The sequence below is a fragment of the Ambystoma mexicanum genome, chromosome 4p (assembly GCF_040938575.1).
Source record: "Ambystoma mexicanum isolate Mex_15411 chromosome 4p, UKY_AmexF1_1, whole genome shotgun sequence".
NCBI lineage: Eukaryota > Metazoa > Chordata > Amphibia > Caudata > Ambystomatidae > Ambystoma > Ambystoma mexicanum.
This window is the reverse complement of record NC_090927.1, coordinates 50,577,817-50,599,897: the sequence shown is the minus strand read 5'-3', so window position 1 is coordinate 50,599,897 and position 22,081 is coordinate 50,577,817. Positions and strand designations below refer to the sequence as shown.

Here is a 22,081-nt window from a genome sequence, read left to right as displayed (position 1 = left end):
CAGTACCTCGGCCAAGGCTAGGGAGAAGACAGAGACTACGCAATCACAATTGGGGTTAAATTAAAAACAAAACGCGCTTCCCCGAGCCAGGTAGGAGTCGAACCTACAATCTTCTGATCCGTAGTCAGACGCGTTATCCATTGCGCCACTGGCCCTCGTGGGTCTGCGCATACCCCTATCCTTCCACAAAAGGGAGGTGCTGTGCTTGCCCCCTCCCCACATTACACAGCTCTTTAGAAAATAATGCTACTCTTCATTTCGGAGCTGACTCTCAAGCCGCTTCATCTTCCAGTCCTATCTAGAAAGGAAGGCCCTGAAAAGTTGGCAGCAATTGCAAAGCAGGATTTGCCTTCATTTATTGGGGTTGGGGGGGTGGGGTCAATCGGTCAGGGGCTTACTTCCCCACACACTTCAGGAGCGCCACAGGGACTCTTCTCCAGCCTGCCAATAGGCTGCAGATATTTGCCCCCAGCCAATGCTGCACTTTGGGGGCAAGGGGCAGGTTTCAGGTGGCAAGACGGGCAGCAAAGGGTTAATGAGGCGTGCCCCAGCACTCACGCGCCTCCGAGAGGAACTGCAGACTCTCTTGCCCATTTTAGCAAAAGGGGACCGTCCATCCCTGATAGGGCTCGAACCGCTGCCCTTGGTTCTTGCGTGTTCTCTCAAGCTAGTCATTTTTAGATTGGTCTTGGTATTGTGCTTTGCTTAGCCACTGTAAGCAATGACAGCTCAATACCAGAGCAGCGTAAAGCTTGATTTCTGCCACTGAAAGTGCATCTCGGTCATTTGCGTGGGACACCACCGGTCAAGCTTCTCAAGCATCCTGCCAGTGGTGGACCCATGGGGCACTGCTCTCAGGATCTCCATAACCTGCTTCTTGCTGACAGCCTCCCATATGGTCTAGCGGTTAGGATTCCTGGTTTTCACCCAGGTGGCCCGGGTTCGACTCCCGGTATGGGAAGACTAGCCTTTTCTACATAGAACTCCCGATTCCGTTTCTGTTGCATTTACATTTTGAGAAAAGCCTGAATTTCCCCACATTGTTTCCCTTGGGGCCCCGGCGGCCCCATGCAGTCTGTCCGTGTTTCAGGCTCCCGATTCCTCAGTATGAGGGCTGGACTTGCAAGAAGAAGGGCCGACTACAAGCGGCTTGGGTATGAGGTGCATACCAATGTCTGCGGCTTTCATACCCGAGATCTCGTCTGCACCCACCTTTGAGGCGTGACGTGTCCCCCGCACCCCCCGTCAAGAGAGCAACGGTGGGACCACATTTGGAAAACAGGCCGCCTTGCATTGAAACCGTTGCTGCAAGACGTTAAAGGCCAGAGGAAAGAAGGGCGCCCTGACAGACCGTCATTTCCGCTGACCTCGAGTGTTAAGCGTTCAGTACCTCGGCCAAGGCTAGGGAGAAGACAGAGACTACGCAATCACAATTGGGGTTAAATTAAAAACAAAACGCGCTTCCCCGAGCCAGGTAGGAGTCGAACCTACAATCTTCTGATCCGTAGTCAGACGCGTTATCCATTGCGCCACTGGCCCTCGTGGGTCTGCGCATACCCCTATCCTTCCACAAAAGGGAGGTGCTGTGCTTGCCCCCTCCCCACATTACACAGCTCTTTAGAAAATAATGCTACTCTTCATTTCGGAGCTGACTCTCAAGCCGCTTCATCTTCCAGTCCTATCTAGAAAGGAAGGCCCTGAAAAGTTGGCAGCAATTGCAAAGCAGGATTTGCCTTCATTTATTGGGGTTGGGGGGGTGGGGTCAATCGGTCAGGGGCTTACTTCCCCACACACTTCAGGAGCACCACAGGGACTCTTCTCCAGCCTGCCAATAGGCTGCAGATATTTGCCCCCAGCCAATGCTGCACTTTGGGGGCAAGGGGCAGGTTTCAGGTGGCAAGACGGGCAGCAAAGGGTTAATGAGGCGTGCCCCAGCACTCACGCGCCTCCGAGAGGAACTGCAGACTCTCTTGCCCATTTTAGCAAAAGGGGACCGTCCATCCCTGATAGGGCTCGAACCGCTGCCCTTGGTTCTTGCGTGTTCTCTCAAGCTAGTCATTTTTAGATTGGTCTTGGTATTGTGCTTTGCTTAGCCACTGTAAGCAATGACAGCTCAATACCAGAGCAGCGTAAAGCTTGATTTCTGCCACTGAAAGTGCATCTCGGTCATTTGCGTGGGACACCACCGGTCAAGCTTCTCAAGCATCCTGCCAGTGGTGGACCCATGGGGCACTGCTCTCAGGATCTCCATAACCTGCTTCTTGCTGACAGCCTCCCATATGGTCTAGCGGTTAGGATTCCTGGTTTTCACCCAGGCGGCCCGGGTTCGACTCCCGGTATGGGAAGACTAGCCTTTTCTACATAGAACTCCCGTTTCTGTTGCATTTACATTTTGAGAAAAGCCTGAATTTCCCCACATTGTTTCCCTTGGGGCCCCGGCGGCCCCATGCAGTCTGTCCGTGTTTCAGGCTCCCGATTCCTCAGTATGAGGGCTGGACTTGCAAGAAGAAGGGCCGACTACAAGCGGCTTGGGTATGAGGTGCATACCAATGTCTGCGGCTTTCATACCCGAGATCTCGTCTGCACCCACCTTTGAGGCGTGACGTGTCCCCCGCACCCCCCGTCAAGAGAGCAACGGTGGGACCACATTTGGAAAACAGGCCGCCTTGCATTGAAACCGTTGCTGCAAGACGTTAAAGGCCAGAGGAAAGAAGGGCGCCCTGACAGACCGTCATTTCCGCTGACCTCGAGTGTTAAGCGTTCAGTACCTCGGCCAAGGCTAGGGAGAAGACAGAGACTACGCAATCACAATTGGGGTTAAATTAAAAACAAAACGCGCTTCCCCGAGCCAGGTAGGAGTCGAACCTACAATCTTCTGATCCGTAGTCAGACGCGTTATCCATTGCGCCACTGGCCCTCGTGGGTCTGCGCATACCCCTATCCTTCCACAAAAGGGAGGTGCTGTGCTTGCCCCCTCCCCACATTACACAGCTCTTTAGAAAATAATGCTACTCTTCATTTCGGAGCTGACTCTCAAGCCGCTTCATCTTCCAGTCCTATCTAGAAAGGAAGGCCCTGAAAAGTTGGCAGCAATTGCAAAGCAGGATTTGCCTTCATTTATTGGGGTTGGGGGGGTGGGGTCAATCGGTCAGGGGCTTACTTCCCCACACACTTCAGGAGCGCCACAGGGACTCTTCTCAAGCCTGCCAATAGGCTGCAGATATTTGCCCCCAGCCAATGCTGCACTTTGGGGGCAAGGGGCAGGTTTCAGGTGGCAAGACGGGCAGCAAAGGGTTAATGAGGCGTGCCCCAGCACTCACGCGCCTCCGAGAGGAACTGCAGACTCTCTTGCCCATTTTAGCAAAAGGGGACCGTCCATCCCTGATAGGGCTCGAACCGCTGCCCTTGGTTCTTGCGTGTTCTCTCAAGCTAGTCATTTTTAGATTGGTCTTGGTATTGTGCTTTGCTTAGCCACTGTAAGCAATGACAGCTCAATACCAGAGCAGCGTAAAGCTTGATTTCTGCCACTGAAAGTGCATCTCGGTCATTTGCGTGGGACACCACCGGTCAAGCTTCTCAAGCATCCTGCCAGTGGTGGACCCATGGGGCACTGCTCTCAGGATCTCCATAACCTGCTTCTTGCTGACAGCCTCCCATATGGTCTAGCGGTTAGGATTCCTGGTTTTCACCCAGGCGGCCCGGGTTCGACTCCCGGTATGGGAAGACTAGCCTTTTCTACATAGAACTCCCGATTCCGTTTCTGTTGCATTTACATTTTGAGAAAAGCCTGAATTTCCCCACATTGTTTCCCTTGGGGCCCCGGCGGCCCCATGCAGTCTGTCCGTGTTTCAGGCTCCCGATTCCTCAGTATGAGGGCTGGACTTGCAAGAAGAAGGGCCGACTACAAGCGGCTTGGGTATGAGGTGCATACCAATGTCTGCGGCTTTCATACCCGAGATCTCGTCTGCACCCACCTTTGAGGCGTGACGTGTCCCCCGCACCCCCCGTCAAGAGAGCAACGGTGGGACCACATTTGGAAAACAGGCCGCCTTGCATTGAAACCGTTGCTGCAAGACGTTAAAGGCCAGAGGAAAGAAGGGCGCCCTGACAGACCGTCATTTCCGCTGACCTCGAGTGTTAAGCGTTCAGTACCTCGGCCAAGGCTAGGGAGAAGACAGAGACTACGCAATCACAATTGGGGTTAAATTAAAAACAAAACGCGCTTCCCCGAGCCAGGTAGGAGTCGAACCTACAATCTTCTGATCCGTAGTCAGACGCGTTATCCATTGCGCCACTGGCCCTCGTGGGTCTGCGCATACCCCTATCCTTCCACAAAAGGGAGGTGCTGTGCTTGCCCCCTCCCCACATTACACAGCTCTTTAGAAAATAATGCTACTCTTCATTTCGGAGCTGACTCTCAAGCCGCTTCATCTTCCAGTCCTATCTAGAAAGGAAGGCCCTGAAAAGTTGGCAGCAATTGCAAAGCAGGATTTGCCTTCATTTATTGGGGTTGGGGGGGTGGGGTCAATCGGTCAGGGGCTTACTTCCCCACACACTTCAGGAGCACCACAGGGACTCTTCTCCAGCCTGCCAATAGGCTGCAGATATTTGCCCCCAGCCAATGCTGCACTTTGGGGGCAAGGGGCAGGTTTCAGGTGGCAAGACGGGCAGCAAAGGGTTAATGAGGCGTGCCCCAGCACTCACGCGCCTCCGAGAGGAACTGCAGACTCTCTTGCCCATTTTAGCAAAAGGGGACCGTCCATCCCTGATAGGGCTCGAACCGCTGCCCTTGGTTCTTGCGTGTTCTCTCAAGCTAGTCATTTTTAGATTGGTCTTGGTATTGTGCTTTGCTTAGCCACTGTAAGCAATGACAGCTCAATACCAGAGCAGCGTAAAGCTTGATTTCTGCCACTGAAAGTGCATCTCGGTCATTTGCGTGGGACACCACCGGTCAAGCTTCTCAAGCATCCTGCCAGTGGTGGACCCATGGGGCACTGCTCTCAGGATCTCCATAACCTGCTTCTTGCTGACAGCCTCCCATATGGTCTAGCGGTTAGGATTCCTGGTTTTCACCCAGGCGGCCCGGGTTCGACTCCCGGTATGGGAAGACTAGCCTTTTCTACATAGAACTCCCGTTTCTGTTGCATTTACATTTTGAGAAAAGCCTGAATTTCCCCACATTGTTTCCCTTGGGGCCCCGGCGGCCCCATGCAGTCTGTCCGTGTTTCAGGCTCCCGATTCCTCAGTATGAGGGCTGGACTTGCAAGAAGAAGGGCCGACTACAAGCGGCTTGGGTATGAGGTGCATACCAATGTCTGCGGCTTTCATACCCGAGATCTCGTCTGCACCCACCTTTGAGGCGTGACGTGTCCCCCGCACCCCCCGTCAAGAGAGCAACGGTGGGACCACATTTGGAAAACAGGCCGCCTTGCATTGAAACCGTTGCTGCAAGACGTTAAAGGCCAGAGGAAAGAAGGGCGCCCTGACAGACCGTCATTTCCGCTGACCTCGAGTGTTAAGCGTTCAGTACCTCGGCCAAGGCTAGGGAGAAGACAGAGACTACGCAATCACAATTGGGGTTAAATTAAAAACAAAACGCGCTTCCCCGAGCCAGGTAGGAGTCGAACCTACAATCTTCTGATCCGTAGTCAGACGCGTTATCCATTGCGCCACTGGCCCTCGTGGGTCTGCGCATACCCCTATCCTTCCACAAAAGGGAGGTGCTGTGCTTGCCCCCTCCCCACATTACACAGCTCTTTAGAAAATAATGCTACTCTTCATTTCGGAGCTGACTCTCAAGCCGCTTCATCTTCCAGTCCTATCTAGAAAGGAAGGCCCTGAAAAGTTGGCAGCAATTGCAAAGCAGGATTTGCCTTCATTTATTGGGGTTGGGGGGGTGGGGTCAATCGGTCAGGGGCTTACTTCCCCACACACTTCAGGAGCGCCACAGGGACTCTTCTCAAGCCTGCCAATAGGCTGCAGATATTTGCCCCCAGCCAATGCTGCACTTTGGGGGCAAGGGGCAGGTTTCAGGTGGCAAGACGGGCAGCAAAGGGTTAATGAGGCGTGCCCCAGCACTCACGCGCCTCCGAGAGGAACTGCAGACTCTCTTGCCCATTTTAGCAAAAGGGGACCGTCCATCCCTGATAGGGCTCGAACCGCTGCCCTTGGTTCTTGCGTGTTCTCTCAAGCTAGTCATTTTTAGATTGGTCTTGGTATTGTGCTTTGCTTAGCCACTGTAAGCAATGACAGCTCAATACCAGAGCAGCGTAAAGCTTGATTTCTGCCACTGAAAGTGCATCTCGGTCATTTGCGTGGGACACCACCGGTCAAGCTTCTCAAGCATCCTGCCAGTGGTGGACCCATGGGGCACTGCTCTCAGGATCTCCATAACCTGCTTCTTGCTGACAGCCTCCCATATGGTCTAGCGGTTAGGATTCCTGGTTTTCACCCAGGCGGCCCGGTATGGGAAGACTAGCCTTTTCTACATAGAACTCCCGATTCCGTTTCTGTTGCATTTACATTTTGAGAAAAGCCTGAATTTCCCCACATTGTTTCCCTTGGGGCCCCGGCGGCCCCATGTAGTCTGTCCGTGTTTCAGGCTCCCGATTCCTCAGTATGAGGGCTGGACTTGCAAGAAGAAGGGCCGACTACAAGCGGCTTGGGTATGAGGTGCATACCAATGTCTGCGGCTTTCATACCCGAGATCTCGTCTGCACCCACCTTTGAGGCGTGACGTGTCCCCCGCACCCCCCGTCAAGAGAGCAACGGTGGGACCACATTTGGAAAACAGGCCGCCTTGCATTGAAACCGTTGCTGCAAGACGTTAAAGGCCAGAGGAAAGAAGGGCGCCCTGACAGACCGTCATTTCCGCTGACCTCGAGTGTTAAGCGTTCAGTACCTCGGCCAAGGCTAGGGAGAAGACAGAGACTACGCAATCACAATTGGGGTTAAATTAAAAACAAAACGCGCTTCCCCGAGCCAGGTAGGAGTCGAACCTACAATCTTCTGATCCGTAGTCAGACGCGTTATCCATTGCGCCACTGGCCCTCGTGGGTCTGCGCATACCCCTATCCTTCCACAAAAGGGAGGTGCTGTGCTTGCCCCCTCCCCACATTACACAGCTCTTTAGAAAATAATGCTACTCTTCATTTCGGAGCTGACTCTCAAGCCGCTTCATCTTCCAGTCCTATCTAGAAAGGAAGGCCCTGAAAAGTTGGCAGCAATTGCAAAGCAGGATTTGCCTTCATTTATTGGGGTTGGGGGGGTGGGGTCAATCGGTCAGGGGCTTACTTCCCCACACACTTCAGGAGCACCACAGGGACTCTTCTCCAGCCTGCCAATAGGCTGCAGATATTTGCCCCCAGCCAATGCTGCACTTTGGGGGCAAGGGGCAGGTTTCAGGTGGCAAGACGGGCAGCAAAGGGTTAATGAGGCGTGCCCCAGCACTCACGCGCCTCCGAGAGGAACTGCAGACTCTCTTGCCCATTTTAGCAAAAGGGGACCGTCCATCCCTGATAGGGCTCGAACCGCTGCCCTTGGTTCTTGCGTGTTCTCTCAAGCTAGTCATTTTTAGATTGGTCTTGGTATTGTGCTTTGCTTAGCCACTGTAAGCAATGACAGCTCAATACCAGAGCAGCGTAAAGCTTGATTTCTGCCACTGAAAGTGCATCTCGGTCATTTGCGTGGGACACCACCGGTCAAGCTTCTCAAGCATCCTGCCAGTGGTGGACCCATGGGGCACTGCTCTCAGGATCTCCATAACCTGCTTCTTGCTGACAGCCTCCCATATGGTCTAGCGGTTAGGATTCCTGGTTTTCACCCAGGCGGCCCGGGTTCGACTCCCGGTATGGGAAGACTAGCCTTTTCTACATAGAACTCCCGTTTCTGTTGCATTTACATTTTGAGAAAAGCCTGAATTTCCCCACATTGTTTCCCTTGGGGCCCCGGCGGCCCCATGCAGTCTGTCCGTGTTTCAGGCTCCCGATTCCTCAGTATGAGGGCTGGACTTGCAAGAAGAAGGGCCGACTACAAGCGGCTTGGGTATGAGGTGCATACCAATGTCTGCGGCTTTCATACCCGAGATCTCGTCTGCACCCACCTTTGAGGCGTGACGTGTCCCCCGCACCCCCCGTCAAGAGAGCAACGGTGGGACCACATTTGGAAAACAGGCCGCCTTGCATTGAAACCGTTGCTGCAAGACGTTAAAGGCCAGAGGAAAGAAGGGCGCCCTGACAGACCGTCATTTCCGCTGACCTCGAGTGTTAAGCGTTCAGTACCTCGGCCAAGGCTAGGGAGAAGACAGAGACTACGCAATCACAATTGGGGTTAAATTAAAAACAAAACGCGCTTCCCCGAGCCAGGTAGGAGTCGAACCTACAATCTTCTGATCCGTAGTCAGACGCGTTATCCATTGCGCCACTGGCCCTCGTGGGTCTGCGCATACCCCTATCCTTCCACAAAAGGGAGGTGCTGTGCTTGCCCCCTCCCCACATTACACAGCTCTTTAGAAAATAATGCTACTCTTCATTTCGGAGCTGACTCTCAAGCCGCTTCATCTTCCAGTCCTATCTAGAAAGGAAGGCCCTGAAAAGTTGGCAGCAATTGCAAAGCAGGATTTGCCTTCATTTATTGGGGTTGGGGGGGTGGGGTCAATCGGTCAGGGGCTTACTTCCCCACACACTTCAGGAGCGCCACAGGGACTCTTCTCAAGCCTGCCAATAGGCTGCAGATATTTGCCCCCAGCCAATGCTGCACTTTGGGGGCAAGGGGCAGGTTTCAGGTGGCAAGACGGGCAGCAAAGGGTTAATGAGGCGTGCCCCAGCACTCACGCGCCTCCGAGAGGAACTGCAGACTCTCTTGCCCATTTTAGCAAAAGGGGACCGTCCATCCCTGATAGGGCTCGAACCGCTGCCCTTGGTTCTTGCGTGTTCTCTCAAGCTAGTCATTTTTAGATTGGTCTTGGTATTGTGCTTTGCTTAGCCACTGTAAGCAATGACAGCTCAATACCAGAGCAGCGTAAAGCTTGATTTCTGCCACTGAAAGTGCATCTCGGTCATTTGCGTGGGACACCACCGGTCAAGCTTCTCAAGCATCCTGCCAGTGGTGGACCCATGGGGCACTGCTCTCAGGATCTCCATAACCTGCTTCTTGCTGACAGCCTCCCATATGGTCTAGCGGTTAGGATTCCTGGTTTTCACCCAGGCGGCCCGGGTTCGACTCCCGGTATGGGAAGACTAGCCTTTTCTACATAGAACTCCCGATTCCGTTTCTGTTGCATTTACATTTTGAGAAAAGCCTGAATTTCCCCACATTGTTTCCCTTGGGGCCCCGGCGGCCCCATGCAGTCTGTCCGTGTTTCAGGCTCCCGATTCCTCAGTATGAGGGCTGGACTTGCAAGAAGAAGGGCCGACTACAAGCGGCTTGGGTATGAGGTGCATACCAATGTCTGCGTCTTTCATACCCGAGATCTCGTCTGCACCCACCTTTGAGGCGTGACGTGTCCCCCGCACCCCCCGTCAAGAGAGCAACGGTGGGACCACATTTGGAAAACAGGCCGCCTTGCATTGAAACCGTTGCTGCAAGACGTTAAAGGCCAGAGGAAAGAAGGGCGCCCTGACAGACCGTCATTTCCGCTGACCTCGAGTGTTAAGCGTTCAGTACCTCGGCCAAGGCTAGGGAGAAGACAGAGACTACGCAATCACAATTGGGGTTAAATTAAAAACAAAACGCGCTTCCCCGAGCCAGGTAGGAGTCGAACCTACAATCTTCTGATCCGTAGTCAGACGCGTTATCCATTGCGCCACTGGCCCTCGTGGGTCTGCGCATACCCCTATCCTTCCACAAAAGGGAGGTGCTGTGCTTGCCCCCTCCCCACATTACACAGCTCTTTAGAAAATAATGCTACTCTTCATTTCGGAGCTGACTCTCAAGCCGCTTCATCTTCCAGTCCTATCTAGAAAGGAAGGCCCTGAAAAGTTGGCAGCAATTGCAAAGCAGGATTTGCCTTCATTTATTGGGGTTGGGGGGGTGGGGTCAATCGGTCAGGGGCTTACTTCCCCACACACTTCAGGAGCACCACAGGGACTCTTCTCCAGCCTGCCAATAGGCTGCAGATATTTGCCCCCAGCCAATGCTGCACTTTGGGGGCAAGGGGCAGGTTTCAGGTGGCAAGACGGGCAGCAAAGGGTTAATGAGGCGTGCCCCAGCACTCACGCGCCTCCGAGAGGAACTGCAGACTCTCTTGCCCATTTTAGCAAAAGGGGACCGTCCATCCCTGATAGGGCTCGAACCGCTGCCCTTGGTTCTTGCGTGTTCTCTCAAGCTAGTCATTTTTAGATTGGTCTTGGTATTGTGCTTTGCTTAGCCACTGTAAGCAATGACAGCTCAATACCAGAGCAGCGTAAAGCTTGATTTCTGCCACTGAAAGTGCATCTCGGTCATTTGCGTGGGACACCACCGGTCAAGCTTCTCAAGCATCCTGCCAGTGGTGGACCCATGGGGCACTGCTCTCAGGATCTCCATAACCTGCTTCTTGCTGACAGCCTCCCATATGGTCTAGCGGTTAGGATTCCTGGTTTTCACCCAGGCGGCCCGGGTTCGACTCCCGGTATGGGAAGACTAGCCTTTTCTACATAGAACTCCCGTTTCTGTTGCATTTACATTTTGAGAAAAGCCTGAATTTCCCCACATTGTTTCCCTTGGGGCCCCGGCGGCCCCATGCAGTCTGTCCGTGTTTCAGGCTCCCGATTCCTCAGTATGAGGGCTGGACTTGCAAGAAGAAGGGCCGACTACAAGCGGCTTGGGTATGAGGTGCATACCAATGTCTGCGGCTTTCATACCCGAGATCTCGTCTGCACCCACCTTTGAGGCGTGACGTGTCCCCCGCACCCCCCGTCAAGAGAGCAACGGTGGGACCACATTTGGAAAACAGGCCGCCTTGCATTGAAACCGTTGCTGCAAGACGTTAAAGGCCAGAGGAAAGAAGGGCGCCCTGACAGACCGTCATTTCCGCTGACCTCGAGTGTTAAGCGTTCAGTACCTCGGCCAAGGCTAGGGAGAAGACAGAGACTACGCAATCACAATTGGGGTTAAATTAAAAACAAAACGCGCTTCCCCGAGCCAGGTAGGAGTCGAACCTACAATCTTCTGATCCGTAGTCAGACGCGTTATCCATTGCGCCACTGGCCCTCGTGGGTCTGCGCATACCCCTATCCTTCCACAAAAGGGAGGTGCTGTGCTTGCCCCCTCCCCACATTACACAGCTCTTTAGAAAATAATGCTACTCTTCATTTCGGAGCTGACTCTCAAGCCGCTTCATCTTCCAGTCCTATCTAGAAAGGAAGGCCCTGAAAAGTTGGCAGCAATTGCAAAGCAGGATTTGCCTTCATTTATTGGGGTTGGGGGGGTGGGGTCAATCGGTCAGGGGCTTACTTCCCCACACACTTCAGGAGCGCCACAGGGACTCTTCTCAAGCCTGCCAATAGGCTGCAGATATTTGCCCCCAGCCAATGCTGCACTTTGGGGGCAAGGGGCAGGTTTCAGGTGGCAAGACGGGCAGCAAAGGGTTAATGAGGCGTGCCCCAGCACTCACGCGCCTCCGAGAGGAACTGCAGACTCTCTTGCCCATTTTAGCAAAAGGGGACCGTCCATCCCTGATAGGGCTCGAACCGCTGCCCTTGGTTCTTGCGTGTTCTCTCAAGCTAGTCATTTTTAGATTGGTCTTGGTATTGTGCTTTGCTTAGCCACTGTAAGCAATGACAGCTCAATACCAGAGCAGCGTAAAGCTTGATTTCTGCCACTGAAAGTGCATCTCGGTCATTTGCGTGGGACACCACCGGTCAAGCTTCTCAAGCATCCTGCCAGTGGTGGACCCATGGGGCACTGCTCTCAGGATCTCCATAACCTGCTTCTTGCTGACAGCCTCCCATATGGTCTAGCGGTTAGGATTCCTGGTTTTCACCCAGGCGGCCCGGTATGGGAAGACTAGCCTTTTCTACATAGAACTCCCGATTCCGTTTCTGTTGCATTTACATTTTGAGAAAAGCCTGAATTTCCCCACATTGTTTCCCTTGGGGCCCCGGCGGCCCCATGTAGTCTGTCCGTGTTTCAGGCTCCCGATTCCTCAGTATGAGGGCTGGACTTGCAAGAAGAAGGGCCGACTACAAGCGGCTTGGGTATGAGGTGCATACCAATGTCTGCGGCTTTCATACCCGAGATCTCGTCTGCACCCACCTTTGAGGCGTGACGTGTCCCCCGCACCCCCCGTCAAGAGAGCAACGGTGGGACCACATTTGGAAAACAGGCCGCCTTGCATTGAAACCGTTGCTGCAAGACGTTAAAGGCCAGAGGAAAGAAGGGCGCCCTGACAGACCGTCATTTCCGCTGACCTCGAGTGTTAAGCGTTCAGTACCTCGGCCAAGGCTAGGGAGAAGACAGAGACTACGCAATCACAATTGGGGTTAAATTAAAAACAAAACGCGCTTCCCCGAGCCAGGTAGGAGTCGAACCTACAATCTTCTGATCCGTAGTCAGACGCGTTATCCATTGCGCCACTGGCCCTCGTGGGTCTGCGCATACCCCTATCCTTCCACAAAAGGGAGGTGCTGTGCTTGCCCCCTCCCCACATTACACAGCTCTTTAGAAAATAATGCTACTCTTCATTTCGGAGCTGACTCTCAAGCCGCTTCATCTTCCAGTCCTATCTAGAAAGGAAGGCCCTGAAAAGTTGGCAGCAATTGCAAAGCAGGATTTGCCTTCATTTATTGGGGTTGGGGGGGTGGGGTCAATCGGTCAGGGGCTTACTTCCCCACACACTTCAGGAGCGCCACAGGGACTCTTCTCAAGCCTGCCAATAGGCTGCAGATATTTGCCCCCAGCCAATGCTGCACTTTGGGGGCAAGGGGCAGGTTTCAGGTGGCAAGACGGGCAGCAAAGGGTTAATGAGGCGTGCCCCAGCACTCACGCGCCTCCGAGAGGAACTGCAGACTCTCTTGCCCATTTTAGCAAAAGGGGACCGTCCATCCCTGATAGGGCTCGAACCGCTGCCCTTGGTTCTTGCGTGTTCTCTCAAGCTAGTCATTTTTAGATTGGTCTTGGTATTGTGCTTTGCTTAGCCACTGTAAGCAATGACAGCTCAATACCAGAGCAGCGTAAAGCTTGATTTCTGCCACTGAAAGTGCATCTCGGTCATTTGCGTGGGACACCACCGGTCAAGCTTCTCAAGCATCCTGCCAGTGGTGGACCCATGGGGCACTGCTCTCAGGATCTCCATAACCTGCTTCTTGCTGACAGCCTCCCATATGGTCTAGCGGTTAGGATTCCTGGTTTTCACCCAGGCGGCCCGGGTTCGACTCCCGGTATGGGAAGACTAGCCTTTTCTACATAGAACTCCCGATTCCGTTTCTGTTGCATTTACATTTTGAGAAAAGCCTGAATTTCCCCACATTGTTTCCCTTGGGGCCCCGGCGGCCCCATGCAGTCTGTCCGTGTTTCAGGCTCCCGATTCCTCAGTATGAGGGCTGGACTTGCAAGAAGAAGGGCCGACTACAAGCGGCTTGGGTATGAGGTGCATACCAATGTCTGCGGCTTTCATACCCGAGATCTCGTCTGCACCCACCTTTGAGGCGTGACGTGTCCCCCGCACCCCCCGTCAAGAGAGCAACGGTGGGACCACATTTGGAAAACAGGCCGCCTTGCATTGAAACCGTTGCTGCAAGACGTTAAAGGCCAGAGGAAAGAAGGGCGCCCTGACAGACCGTCATTTCCGCTGACCTCGAGTGTTAAGCGTTCAGTACCTCGGCCAAGGCTAGGGAGAAGACAGAGACTACGCAATCACAATTGGGGTTAAATTAAAAACAAAACGCGCTTCCCCGAGCCAGGTAGGAGTCGAACCTACAATCTTCTGATCCGTAGTCAGACGCGTTATCCATTGCGCCACTGGCCCTCGTGGGTCTGCGCATACCCCTATCCTTCCACAAAAGGGAGGTGCTGTGCTTGCCCCCTCCCCACATTACACAGCTCTTTAGAAAATAATGCTACTCTTCATTTCGGAGCTGACTCTCAAGCCGCTTCATCTTCCAGTCCTATCTAGAAAGGAAGGCCCTGAAAAGTTGGCAGCAATTGCAAAGCAGGATTTGCCTTCATTTATTGGGGTTGGGGGGGTGGGGTCAATCGGTCAGGGGCTTACTTCCCCACACACTTCAGGAGCACCACAGGGACTCTTCTCCAGCCTGCCAATAGGCTGCAGATATTTGCCCCCAGCCAATGCTGCACTTTGGGGGCAAGGGGCAGGTTTCAGGTGGCAAGACGGGCAGCAAAGGGTTAATGAGGCGTGCCCCAGCACTCACGCGCCTCCGAGAGGAACTGCAGACTCTCTTGCCCATTTTAGCAAAAGGGGACCGTCCATCCCTGATAGGGCTCGAACCGCTGCCCTTGGTTCTTGCGTGTTCTCTCAAGCTAGTCATTTTTAGATTGGTCTTGGTATTGTGCTTTGCTTAGCCACTGTAAGCAATGACAGCTCAATACCAGAGCAGCGTAAAGCTTGATTTCTGCCACTGAAAGTGCATCTCGGTCATTTGCGTGGGACACCACCGGTCAAGCTTCTCAAGCATCCTGCCAGTGGTGGACCCATGGGGCACTGCTCTCAGGATCTCCATAACCTGCTTCTTGCTGACAGCCTCCCATATGGTCTAGCGGTTAGGATTCCTGGTTTTCACCCAGGCGGCCCGGGTTCGACTCCCGGTATGGGAAGACTAGCCTTTTCTACATAGAACTCCCGTTTCTGTTGCATTTACATTTTGAGAAAAGCCTGAATTTCCCCACATTGTTTCCCTTGGGGCCCCGGCGGCCCCATGCAGTCTGTCCGTGTTTCAGGCTCCCGATTCCTCAGTATGAGGGCTGGACTTGCAAGAAGAAGGGCCGACTACAAGCGGCTTGGGTATGAGGTGCATACCAATGTCTGCGGCTTTCATACCCGAGATCTCGTCTGCACCCACCTTTGAGGCGTGACGTGTCCCCCGCACCCCCCGTCAAGAGAGCAACGGTGGGACCACATTTGGAAAACAGGCCGCCTTGCATTGAAACCGTTGCTGCAAGACGTTAAAGGCCAGAGGAAAGAAGGGCGCCCTGACAGACCGTCATTTCCGCTGACCTCGAGTGTTAAGCGTTCAGTACCTCGGCCAAGGCTAGGGAGAAGACAGAGACTACGCAATCACAATTGGGGTTAAATTAAAAACAAAACGCGCTTCCCCGAGCCAGGTAGGAGTCGAACCTACAATCTTCTGATCCGTAGTCAGACGCGTTATCCATTGCGCCACTGGCCCTCGTGGGTCTGCGCATACCCCTATCCTTCCACAAAAGGGAGGTGCTGTGCTTGCCCCCTCCCCACATTACACAGCTCTTTAGAAAATAATGCTACTCTTCATTTCGGAGCTGACTCTCAAGCCGCTTCATCTTCCAGTCCTATCTAGAAAGGAAGGCCCTGAAAAGTTGGCAGCAATTGCAAAGCAGGATTTGCCTTCATTTATTGGGGTTGGGGGGGTGGGGTCAATCGGTCAGGGGCTTACTTCCCCACACACTTCAGGAGCGCCACAGGGACTCTTCTCAAGCCTGCCAATAGGCTGCAGATATTTGCCCCCAGCCAATGCTGCACTTTGGGGGCAAGGGGCAGGTTTCAGGTGGCAAGACGGGCAGCAAAGGGTTAATGAGGCGTGCCCCAGCACTCACGCGCCTCCGAGAGGAACTGCAGACTCTCTTGCCCATTTTAGCAAAAGGGGACCGTCCATCCCTGATAGGGCTCGAACCGCTGCCCTTGGTTCTTGCGTGTTCTCTCAAGCTAGTCATTTTTAGATTGGTCTTGGTATTGTGCTTTGCTTAGCCACTGTAAGCAATGACAGCTCAATACCAGAGCAGCGTAAAGCTTGATTTCTGCCACTGAAAGTGCATCTCGGTCATTTGCGTGGGACACCACCGGTCAAGCTTCTCAAGCATCCTGCCAGTGGTGGACCCATGGGGCACTGCTCTCAGGATCTCCATAACCTGCTTCTTGCTGACAGCCTCCCATATGGTCTAGCGGTTAGGATTCCTGGTTTTCACCCAGGCGGCCCGGTATGGGAAGACTAGCCTTTTCTACATAGAACTCCCGATTCCGTTTCTGTTGCATTTACATTTTGAGAAAAGCCTGAATTTCCCCACATTGTTTCCCTTGGGGCCCCGGCGGCCCCATGTAGTCTGTCCGTGTTTCAGGCTCCCGATTCCTCAGTATGAGGGCTGGACTTGCAAGAAGAAGGGCCGACTACAAGCGGCTTGGGTATGAGGTGCATACCAATGTCTGCGGCTTTCATACCCGAGATCTCGTCTGCACCCACCTTTGAGGCGTGACGTGTCCCCCGCACCCCCCGTCAAGAGAGCAACGGTGGGACCACATTTGGAAAACAGGCCGCCTTGCATTGAAACCGTTGCTGCAAGACGTTAAAGGCCAGAGGAAAGAAGGGCGCCCTGACAGACCGTCATTTCCGCTGACCTCGAGTGTTAAGCGTTCAGTACCTCGGCCAAGGCTAGGGAGAAGACAGAGACTACGCAATCACAATTGGGGTTAAATTAAAAACAAAACGCGCTTCCCCGAGCCAGGTAGGAGTCGAACCTACAATCTTCTGATCCGTAGTCAGACGCGTTATCCATTGCGCCACTGGCCCTCGTGGGTCTGCGCATACCCCTATCCTTCCACAAAAGGGAGGTGCTGTGCTTGCCCCCTCCCCACATTACACAGCTCTTTAGAAAATAATGCTACTCTTCATTTCGGAGCTGACTCTCAAGCCGCTTCATCTTCCAGTCCTATCTAGAAAGGAAGGCCCTGAAAAGTTGGCAGCAATTGCAAAGCAGGATTTGCCTTCATTTATTGGGGTTGGGGGGGTGGGGTCAATCGGTCAGGGGCTTACTTCCCCACACACTTCAGGAGCGCCACAGGGACTCTTCTCAAGCCTGCCAATAGGCTGCAGATATTTGCCCCCAGCCAATGCTGCACTTTGGGGGCAAGGGGCAGGTTTCAGGTGGCAAGACGGGCAGCAAAGGGTTAATGAGGCGTGCCCCAGCACTCACGCGCCTCCGAGAGGAACTGCAGACTCTCTTGCCCATTTTAGCAAAAGGGGACCGTCCATCCCTGATAGGGCTCGAACCGCTGCCCTTGGTTCTTGCGTGTTCTCTCAAGCTAGTCATTTTTAGATTGGTCTTGGTATTGTGCTTTGCTTAGCCACTGTAAGCAATGACAGCTCAATACCAGAGCAGCGTAAAGCTTGATTTCTGCCACTGAAAGTGCATCTCGGTCATTTGCGTGGGACACCACCGGTCAAGCTTCTCAAGCATCCTGCCAGTGGTGGACCCATGGGGCACTGCTCTCAGGATCTCCATAACCTGCTTCTTGCTGACAGCCTCCCATATGGTCTAGCGGTTAGGATTCCTGGTTTTCACCCAGGCGGCCCGGGTTCGACTCCCGGTATGGGAAGACTAGCCTTTTCTACATAGAACTCCCGATTCCGTTTCTGTTGCATTTACATTTTGAGAAAAGCCTGAATTTCCCCACATTGTTTCCCTTGGGGCCCCGGCGGCCCCATGCAGTCTGTCCGTGTTTCAGGCTCCCGATTCCTCAGTATGAGGGCTGGACTTGCAAGAAGAAGGGCCGACTACAAGCGGCTTGGGTATGAGGTGCATACCAATGTCTGCGGCTTTCATACCCGAGATCTCGTCTGCACCCACCTTTGAGGCGTGACGTGTCCCCCGCACCCCCCGTCAAGAGAGCAACGGTGGGACCACATTTGGAAAACAGGCCGCCTTGCATTGAAACCGTTGCTGCAAGACGTTAAAGGCCAGAGGAAAGAAGGGCGCCCTGACAGACCGTCATTTCCGCTGACCTCGAGTGTTAAGCGTTCAGTACCTCGGCCAAGGCTAGGGAGAAGACAGAGACTACGCAATCACAATTGGGGTTAAATTAAAAACAAAACGCGCTTCCCCGAGCCAGGTAGGAGTCGAACCTACAATCTTCTGATCCGTAGTCAGACGCGTTATCCATTGCGCCACTGGCCCTCGTGGGTCTGCGCATACCCCTATCCTTCCACAAAAGGGAGGTGCTGTGCTTGCCCCCTCCCCACATTACACAGCTCTTTAGAAAATAATGCTACTCTTCATTTCGGAGCTGACTCTCAAGCCGCTTCATCTTCCAGTCCTATCTAGAAAGGAAGGCCCTGAAAAGTTGGCAGCAATTGCAAAGCAGGATTTGCCTTCATTTATTGGGGTTGGGGGGGTGGGGTCAATCGGTCAGGGGCTTACTTCCCCACACACTTCAGGAGCACCACAGGGACTCTTCTCCAGCCTGCCAATAGGCTGCAGATATTTGCCCCCAGCCAATGCTGCACTTTGGGGGCAAGGGGCAGGTTTCAGGTGGCAAGACGGGCAGCAAAGGGTTAATGAGGCGTGCCCCAGCACTCACGCGCCTCCGAGAGGAACTGCAGACTCTCTTGCCCATTTTAGCAAAAGGGGACCGTCCATCCCTGATAGGGCTCGAACCGCTGCCCTTGGTTCTTGCGTGTTCTCTCAAGCTAGTCATTTTTAGATTGATCTTGGTATTGTGCTTTGCTTAGCCACTGTAAGCAATGACAGCTCAATACCAGAGCAGCGTAAAGCTTGATTTCTGCCACTGAAAGTGCATCTCGGTCATTTGCGTGGGACACCACCGGTCAAGCTTCTCAAGCATCCTGCCAGTGGTGGACCCATGGGGCACTGCTCTCAGGATCTCCATAACCTGCTTCTTGCTGACAGCCTCCCATATGGTCTAGCGGTTAGGATTCCTGGTTTTCACCCAGGCGGCCCGGGTTCGACTCCCGGTATGGGAAGACTAGCCTTTTCTACATAGAACTCCCGTTTCTGTTGCATTTACATTTTGAGAAAAGCCTGAATTTCCCCACATTGTTTCCCTTGGGGCCCCGGCGGCCCCATGCAGTCTGTCCGTGTTTCAGGCTCCCGATTCCTCAGTATGAGGGCTGGACTTGCAAGAAGAAGGGCCGACTACAAGCGGCTTGGGTATGAGGTGCATACCAATGTCTGCGGCTTTCATACCCGAGATCTCGTCTGCACCCACCTTTGAGGCGTGACGTGTCCCCCGCACCCCCCGTCAAGAGAGCAACGGTGGGACCACATTTGGAAAACAGGCCGCCTTGCATTGAAACCGTTGCTGCAAGACGTTAAAGGCCAGAGGAAAGAAGGGCGCCCTGACAGACCGTCATTTCCGCTGACCTCGAGTGTTAAGCGTTCAGTACCTCGGCCAAGGCTAGGGAGAAGACAGAGACTACGCAATCACAATTGGGGTTAAATTAAAAACAAAACGCGCTTCCCCGAGCCAGGTAGGAGTCGAACCTACAATCTTCTGATCCGTAGTCAGACGCGTTATCCATTGCGCCACTGGCCCTCGTGGGTCTGCGCATACCCCTATCCTTCCACAAAAGGGAGGTGCTGTGCTTGCCCCCTCCCCACATTACACAGCTCTTTAGAAAATAATGCTACTCTTCATTTCGGAGCTGACTCTCAAGCCGCTTCATCTTCCAGTCCTATCTAGAAAGGAAGGCCCTGAAAAGTTGGCAGCAATTGCAAAGCAGGATTTGCCTTCATTTATTGGGGTTGGGGGGGTGGGGTCAATCGGTCAGGGGCTTACTTCCCCACACACTTCAGGAGCGCCACAGGGACTCTTCTCAAGCCTGCCAATAGGCTGCAGATATTTGCCCCCAGCCAATGCTGCACTTTGGGGGCAAGGGGCAGGTTTCAGGTGGCAAGACGGGCAGCAAAGGGTTAATGAGGCGTGCCCCAGCACTCACGCGCCTCCGAGAGGAACTGCAGACTCTCTTGCCCATTTTAGCAAAAGGGGACCGTCCATCCCTGATAGGGCTCGAACCGCTGCCCTTGGTTCTTGCGTGTTCTCTCAAGCTAGTCATTTTTAGATTGGTCTTGGTATTGTGCTTTGCTTAGCCACTGTAAGCAATGACAGCTCAATACCAGAGCAGCGTAAAGCTTGATTTCTGCCACTGAAAGTGCATCTCGGTCATTTGCGTGGGACACCACCGGTCAAGCTTCTCAAGCATCCTGCCAGTGGTGGACCCATGGGGCACTGCTCTCAGGATCTCCATAACCTGCTTCTTGCTGACAGCCTCCCATATGGTCTAGCGGTTAGGATTCCTGGTTTTCACCCAGGCGGCCCGGTATGGGAAGACTAGCCTTTTCTACATAGAACTCCCGATTCCGTTTCTGTTGCATTTACATTTTGAGAAAAGCCTGAATTTCCCCACATTGTTTCCCTTGGGGCCCCGGCGGCCCCATGTAGTCTGTCCGTGTTTCAGGCTCCCGATTCCTCAGTATGAGGGCTGGACTTGCAAGAAGAAGGGCCGACTACAAGCGGCTTGGGTATGAGGTGCATACCAATGTCTGCGGCTTTCATACCCGAGATCTCGTCTGCACCCACCTTTGAGGCGTGACGTGTCCCCCGCACCCCCCGTCAAGAGAGCAACGGTGGGACCACATTTGGAAAACAGGCCGCCTTGCATTGAAACCGTTGCTGCAAGACGTTAAAGGCCAGAGGAAAGAAGGGCGCCCTGACAGACCGTCATTTCCGCTGACCTCGAGTGTTAAGCGTTCAGTACCTCGGCCAAGGCTAGGGAGAAGACAGAGACTACGCAATCACAATTGGGGTTAAATTAAAAACAAAACGCGCTTCCCCGAGCCAGGTAGGAGTCGAACCTACAATCTTCTGATCCGTAGTCAGACGCGTTATCCATTGCGCCACTGGCCCTCGTGGGTCTGCGCATACCCCTATCCTTCCACAAAAGGGAGGTGCTGTGCTTGCCCCCTCCCCACATTACACAGCTCTTTAGAAAATAATGCTACTCTTCATTTCGGAGCTGACTCTCAAGCCGCTTCATCTTCCAGTCCTATCTAGAAAGGAAGGCCCTGAAAAGTTGGCAGCAATTGCAAAGCAGGATTTGCCTTCATTTATTGGGGTTGGGGGGGTGGGGTCAATCGGTCAGGGGCTTACTTCCCCACACACTTCAGGAGCGCCACAGGGACTCTTCTCAAGCCTGCCAATAGGCTGCAGATATTTGCCCCCAGCCAATGCTGCACTTTGGGGGCAAGGGGCAGGTTTCAGGTGGCAAGACGGGCAGCAAAGGGTTAATGAGGCGTGCCCCAGCACTCACGCGCCTCCGAGAGGAACTGCAGACTCTCTTGCCCATTTTAGCAAAAGGGGACCGTCCATCCCTGATAGGGCTCGAACCGCTGCCCTTGGTTCTTGCGTGTTCTCTCAAGCTAGTCATTTTTAGATTGGTCTTGGTATTGTGCTTTGCTTAGCCACTGTAAGCAATGACAGCTCAATACCAGAGTAGCGTAAAGCTTGATTTCTGCCACTGAAAGTGCATCTCGGTCATTTGCGTGGGACACCACCGGTCAAGCTTCTCAAGCATCCTGCCAGTGGTGGACCCATGGGGCACTGCTCTCAGGATCTCCATAACCTGCTTCTTGCTGACAGCCTCCCATATGGTCTAGCGGTTAGGATTCCTGGTTTTCACCCAGGCGGCCCGGGTTCGACTCCCGGTATGGGAAGACTAGCCTTTTCTACATAGAACTCCCGATTCCGTTTCTGTTGCATTTACATTTTGAGAAAAGCCTGAATTTCCCCACATTGTTTCCCTTGGGGCCCCGGCGGCCCCATGCAGTCTGTCCGTGTTTCAGGCTCCCGATTCCTCAGTATGAGGGCTGGACTTGCAAGAAGAAGGGCCGACTACAAGCGGCTTGGGTATGAGGTGCATACCAATGTCTGCGGCTTTCATACCCGAGATCTCGTCTGCACCCACCTTTGAGGCGTGACGTGTCCCCCGCACCCCCCGTCAAGAGAGCAACGGTGGGACCACATTTGGAAAACAGGCCGCCTTGCATTGAAACCGTTGCTGCAAGACGTTAAAGGCCAGAGGAAAGAAGGGCGCCCTGACAGACCGTCATTTCCGCTGACCTCGAGTGTTAAGCGTTCAGTACCTCGGCCAAGGCTAGGGAG

At 53.6% G+C, this 22,081-nt stretch overlaps 28 non-coding genes across 28 annotated transcripts; 12 read left to right on the top strand and 16 right to left on the bottom strand.

Annotated features, from left to right (window-relative positions):
• Positions 1 to 82: 82 nt before the first annotated feature.
• On the bottom strand, positions 83 to 155 carry TRNAR-ACG (transfer RNA arginine (anticodon ACG)). The gene has a single exon. It is a non-coding gene; the product is annotated as a tRNA-Arg (tRNA).
• Positions 156 to 889: 734 nt separating this feature from the next.
• Positions 890 to 961, top strand: TRNAE-UUC (transfer RNA glutamic acid (anticodon UUC)). Its single transcript has one exon. It is a non-coding gene; the product is annotated as a tRNA-Glu (tRNA).
• A 505-nt stretch (positions 962 to 1,466) lies between these two features.
• On the bottom strand, positions 1,467 to 1,539 carry TRNAR-ACG (transfer RNA arginine (anticodon ACG)). Its single transcript has one exon. It is a non-coding gene; the product is annotated as a tRNA-Arg (tRNA).
• A 734-nt stretch (positions 1,540 to 2,273) lies between these two features.
• Positions 2,274 to 2,345, top strand: TRNAE-UUC (transfer RNA glutamic acid (anticodon UUC)). Its single transcript has one exon. It is a non-coding gene; the product is annotated as a tRNA-Glu (tRNA).
• A 499-nt stretch (positions 2,346 to 2,844) lies between these two features.
• Positions 2,845 to 2,917, bottom strand: TRNAR-ACG (transfer RNA arginine (anticodon ACG)). The gene has a single exon. It is a non-coding gene; the product is annotated as a tRNA-Arg (tRNA).
• A 734-nt stretch (positions 2,918 to 3,651) lies between these two features.
• On the top strand, positions 3,652 to 3,723 carry TRNAE-UUC (transfer RNA glutamic acid (anticodon UUC)). The gene has a single exon. It is a non-coding gene; the product is annotated as a tRNA-Glu (tRNA).
• A 505-nt stretch (positions 3,724 to 4,228) lies between these two features.
• On the bottom strand, positions 4,229 to 4,301 carry TRNAR-ACG (transfer RNA arginine (anticodon ACG)). Its single transcript has one exon. It is a non-coding gene; the product is annotated as a tRNA-Arg (tRNA).
• A 734-nt stretch (positions 4,302 to 5,035) lies between these two features.
• Positions 5,036 to 5,107, top strand: TRNAE-UUC (transfer RNA glutamic acid (anticodon UUC)). Its single transcript has one exon. It is a non-coding gene; the product is annotated as a tRNA-Glu (tRNA).
• A 499-nt stretch (positions 5,108 to 5,606) lies between these two features.
• Positions 5,607 to 5,679, bottom strand: TRNAR-ACG (transfer RNA arginine (anticodon ACG)). Its single transcript has one exon. It is a non-coding gene; the product is annotated as a tRNA-Arg (tRNA).
• Positions 5,680 to 6,977: 1,298 nt separating this feature from the next.
• TRNAR-ACG (transfer RNA arginine (anticodon ACG)) lies at positions 6,978 to 7,050 on the bottom strand. The gene has a single exon. It is a non-coding gene; the product is annotated as a tRNA-Arg (tRNA).
• Positions 7,051 to 7,784: 734 nt separating this feature from the next.
• Positions 7,785 to 7,856, top strand: TRNAE-UUC (transfer RNA glutamic acid (anticodon UUC)). The gene has a single exon. It is a non-coding gene; the product is annotated as a tRNA-Glu (tRNA).
• Positions 7,857 to 8,355: 499 nt separating this feature from the next.
• TRNAR-ACG (transfer RNA arginine (anticodon ACG)) lies at positions 8,356 to 8,428 on the bottom strand. The gene has a single exon. It is a non-coding gene; the product is annotated as a tRNA-Arg (tRNA).
• Positions 8,429 to 9,162: 734 nt separating this feature from the next.
• On the top strand, positions 9,163 to 9,234 carry TRNAE-UUC (transfer RNA glutamic acid (anticodon UUC)). Its single transcript has one exon. It is a non-coding gene; the product is annotated as a tRNA-Glu (tRNA).
• A 505-nt stretch (positions 9,235 to 9,739) lies between these two features.
• TRNAR-ACG (transfer RNA arginine (anticodon ACG)) lies at positions 9,740 to 9,812 on the bottom strand. Its single transcript has one exon. It is a non-coding gene; the product is annotated as a tRNA-Arg (tRNA).
• Positions 9,813 to 10,546: 734 nt separating this feature from the next.
• Positions 10,547 to 10,618, top strand: TRNAE-UUC (transfer RNA glutamic acid (anticodon UUC)). Its single transcript has one exon. It is a non-coding gene; the product is annotated as a tRNA-Glu (tRNA).
• A 499-nt stretch (positions 10,619 to 11,117) lies between these two features.
• TRNAR-ACG (transfer RNA arginine (anticodon ACG)) lies at positions 11,118 to 11,190 on the bottom strand. Its single transcript has one exon. It is a non-coding gene; the product is annotated as a tRNA-Arg (tRNA).
• A 1,298-nt stretch (positions 11,191 to 12,488) lies between these two features.
• On the bottom strand, positions 12,489 to 12,561 carry TRNAR-ACG (transfer RNA arginine (anticodon ACG)). Its single transcript has one exon. It is a non-coding gene; the product is annotated as a tRNA-Arg (tRNA).
• Positions 12,562 to 13,295: 734 nt separating this feature from the next.
• TRNAE-UUC (transfer RNA glutamic acid (anticodon UUC)) lies at positions 13,296 to 13,367 on the top strand. Its single transcript has one exon. It is a non-coding gene; the product is annotated as a tRNA-Glu (tRNA).
• Positions 13,368 to 13,872: 505 nt separating this feature from the next.
• TRNAR-ACG (transfer RNA arginine (anticodon ACG)) lies at positions 13,873 to 13,945 on the bottom strand. The gene has a single exon. It is a non-coding gene; the product is annotated as a tRNA-Arg (tRNA).
• A 734-nt stretch (positions 13,946 to 14,679) lies between these two features.
• Positions 14,680 to 14,751, top strand: TRNAE-UUC (transfer RNA glutamic acid (anticodon UUC)). Its single transcript has one exon. It is a non-coding gene; the product is annotated as a tRNA-Glu (tRNA).
• Positions 14,752 to 15,250: 499 nt separating this feature from the next.
• TRNAR-ACG (transfer RNA arginine (anticodon ACG)) lies at positions 15,251 to 15,323 on the bottom strand. Its single transcript has one exon. It is a non-coding gene; the product is annotated as a tRNA-Arg (tRNA).
• Positions 15,324 to 16,621: 1,298 nt separating this feature from the next.
• TRNAR-ACG (transfer RNA arginine (anticodon ACG)) lies at positions 16,622 to 16,694 on the bottom strand. Its single transcript has one exon. It is a non-coding gene; the product is annotated as a tRNA-Arg (tRNA).
• Positions 16,695 to 17,428: 734 nt separating this feature from the next.
• On the top strand, positions 17,429 to 17,500 carry TRNAE-UUC (transfer RNA glutamic acid (anticodon UUC)). Its single transcript has one exon. It is a non-coding gene; the product is annotated as a tRNA-Glu (tRNA).
• Positions 17,501 to 18,005: 505 nt separating this feature from the next.
• On the bottom strand, positions 18,006 to 18,078 carry TRNAR-ACG (transfer RNA arginine (anticodon ACG)). Its single transcript has one exon. It is a non-coding gene; the product is annotated as a tRNA-Arg (tRNA).
• Positions 18,079 to 18,812: 734 nt separating this feature from the next.
• TRNAE-UUC (transfer RNA glutamic acid (anticodon UUC)) lies at positions 18,813 to 18,884 on the top strand. The gene has a single exon. It is a non-coding gene; the product is annotated as a tRNA-Glu (tRNA).
• A 499-nt stretch (positions 18,885 to 19,383) lies between these two features.
• TRNAR-ACG (transfer RNA arginine (anticodon ACG)) lies at positions 19,384 to 19,456 on the bottom strand. Its single transcript has one exon. It is a non-coding gene; the product is annotated as a tRNA-Arg (tRNA).
• A 1,298-nt stretch (positions 19,457 to 20,754) lies between these two features.
• TRNAR-ACG (transfer RNA arginine (anticodon ACG)) lies at positions 20,755 to 20,827 on the bottom strand. The gene has a single exon. It is a non-coding gene; the product is annotated as a tRNA-Arg (tRNA).
• A 734-nt stretch (positions 20,828 to 21,561) lies between these two features.
• Positions 21,562 to 21,633, top strand: TRNAE-UUC (transfer RNA glutamic acid (anticodon UUC)). Its single transcript has one exon. It is a non-coding gene; the product is annotated as a tRNA-Glu (tRNA).
• The last annotated feature ends 448 nt before the right edge of the window (positions 21,634 to 22,081 follow it).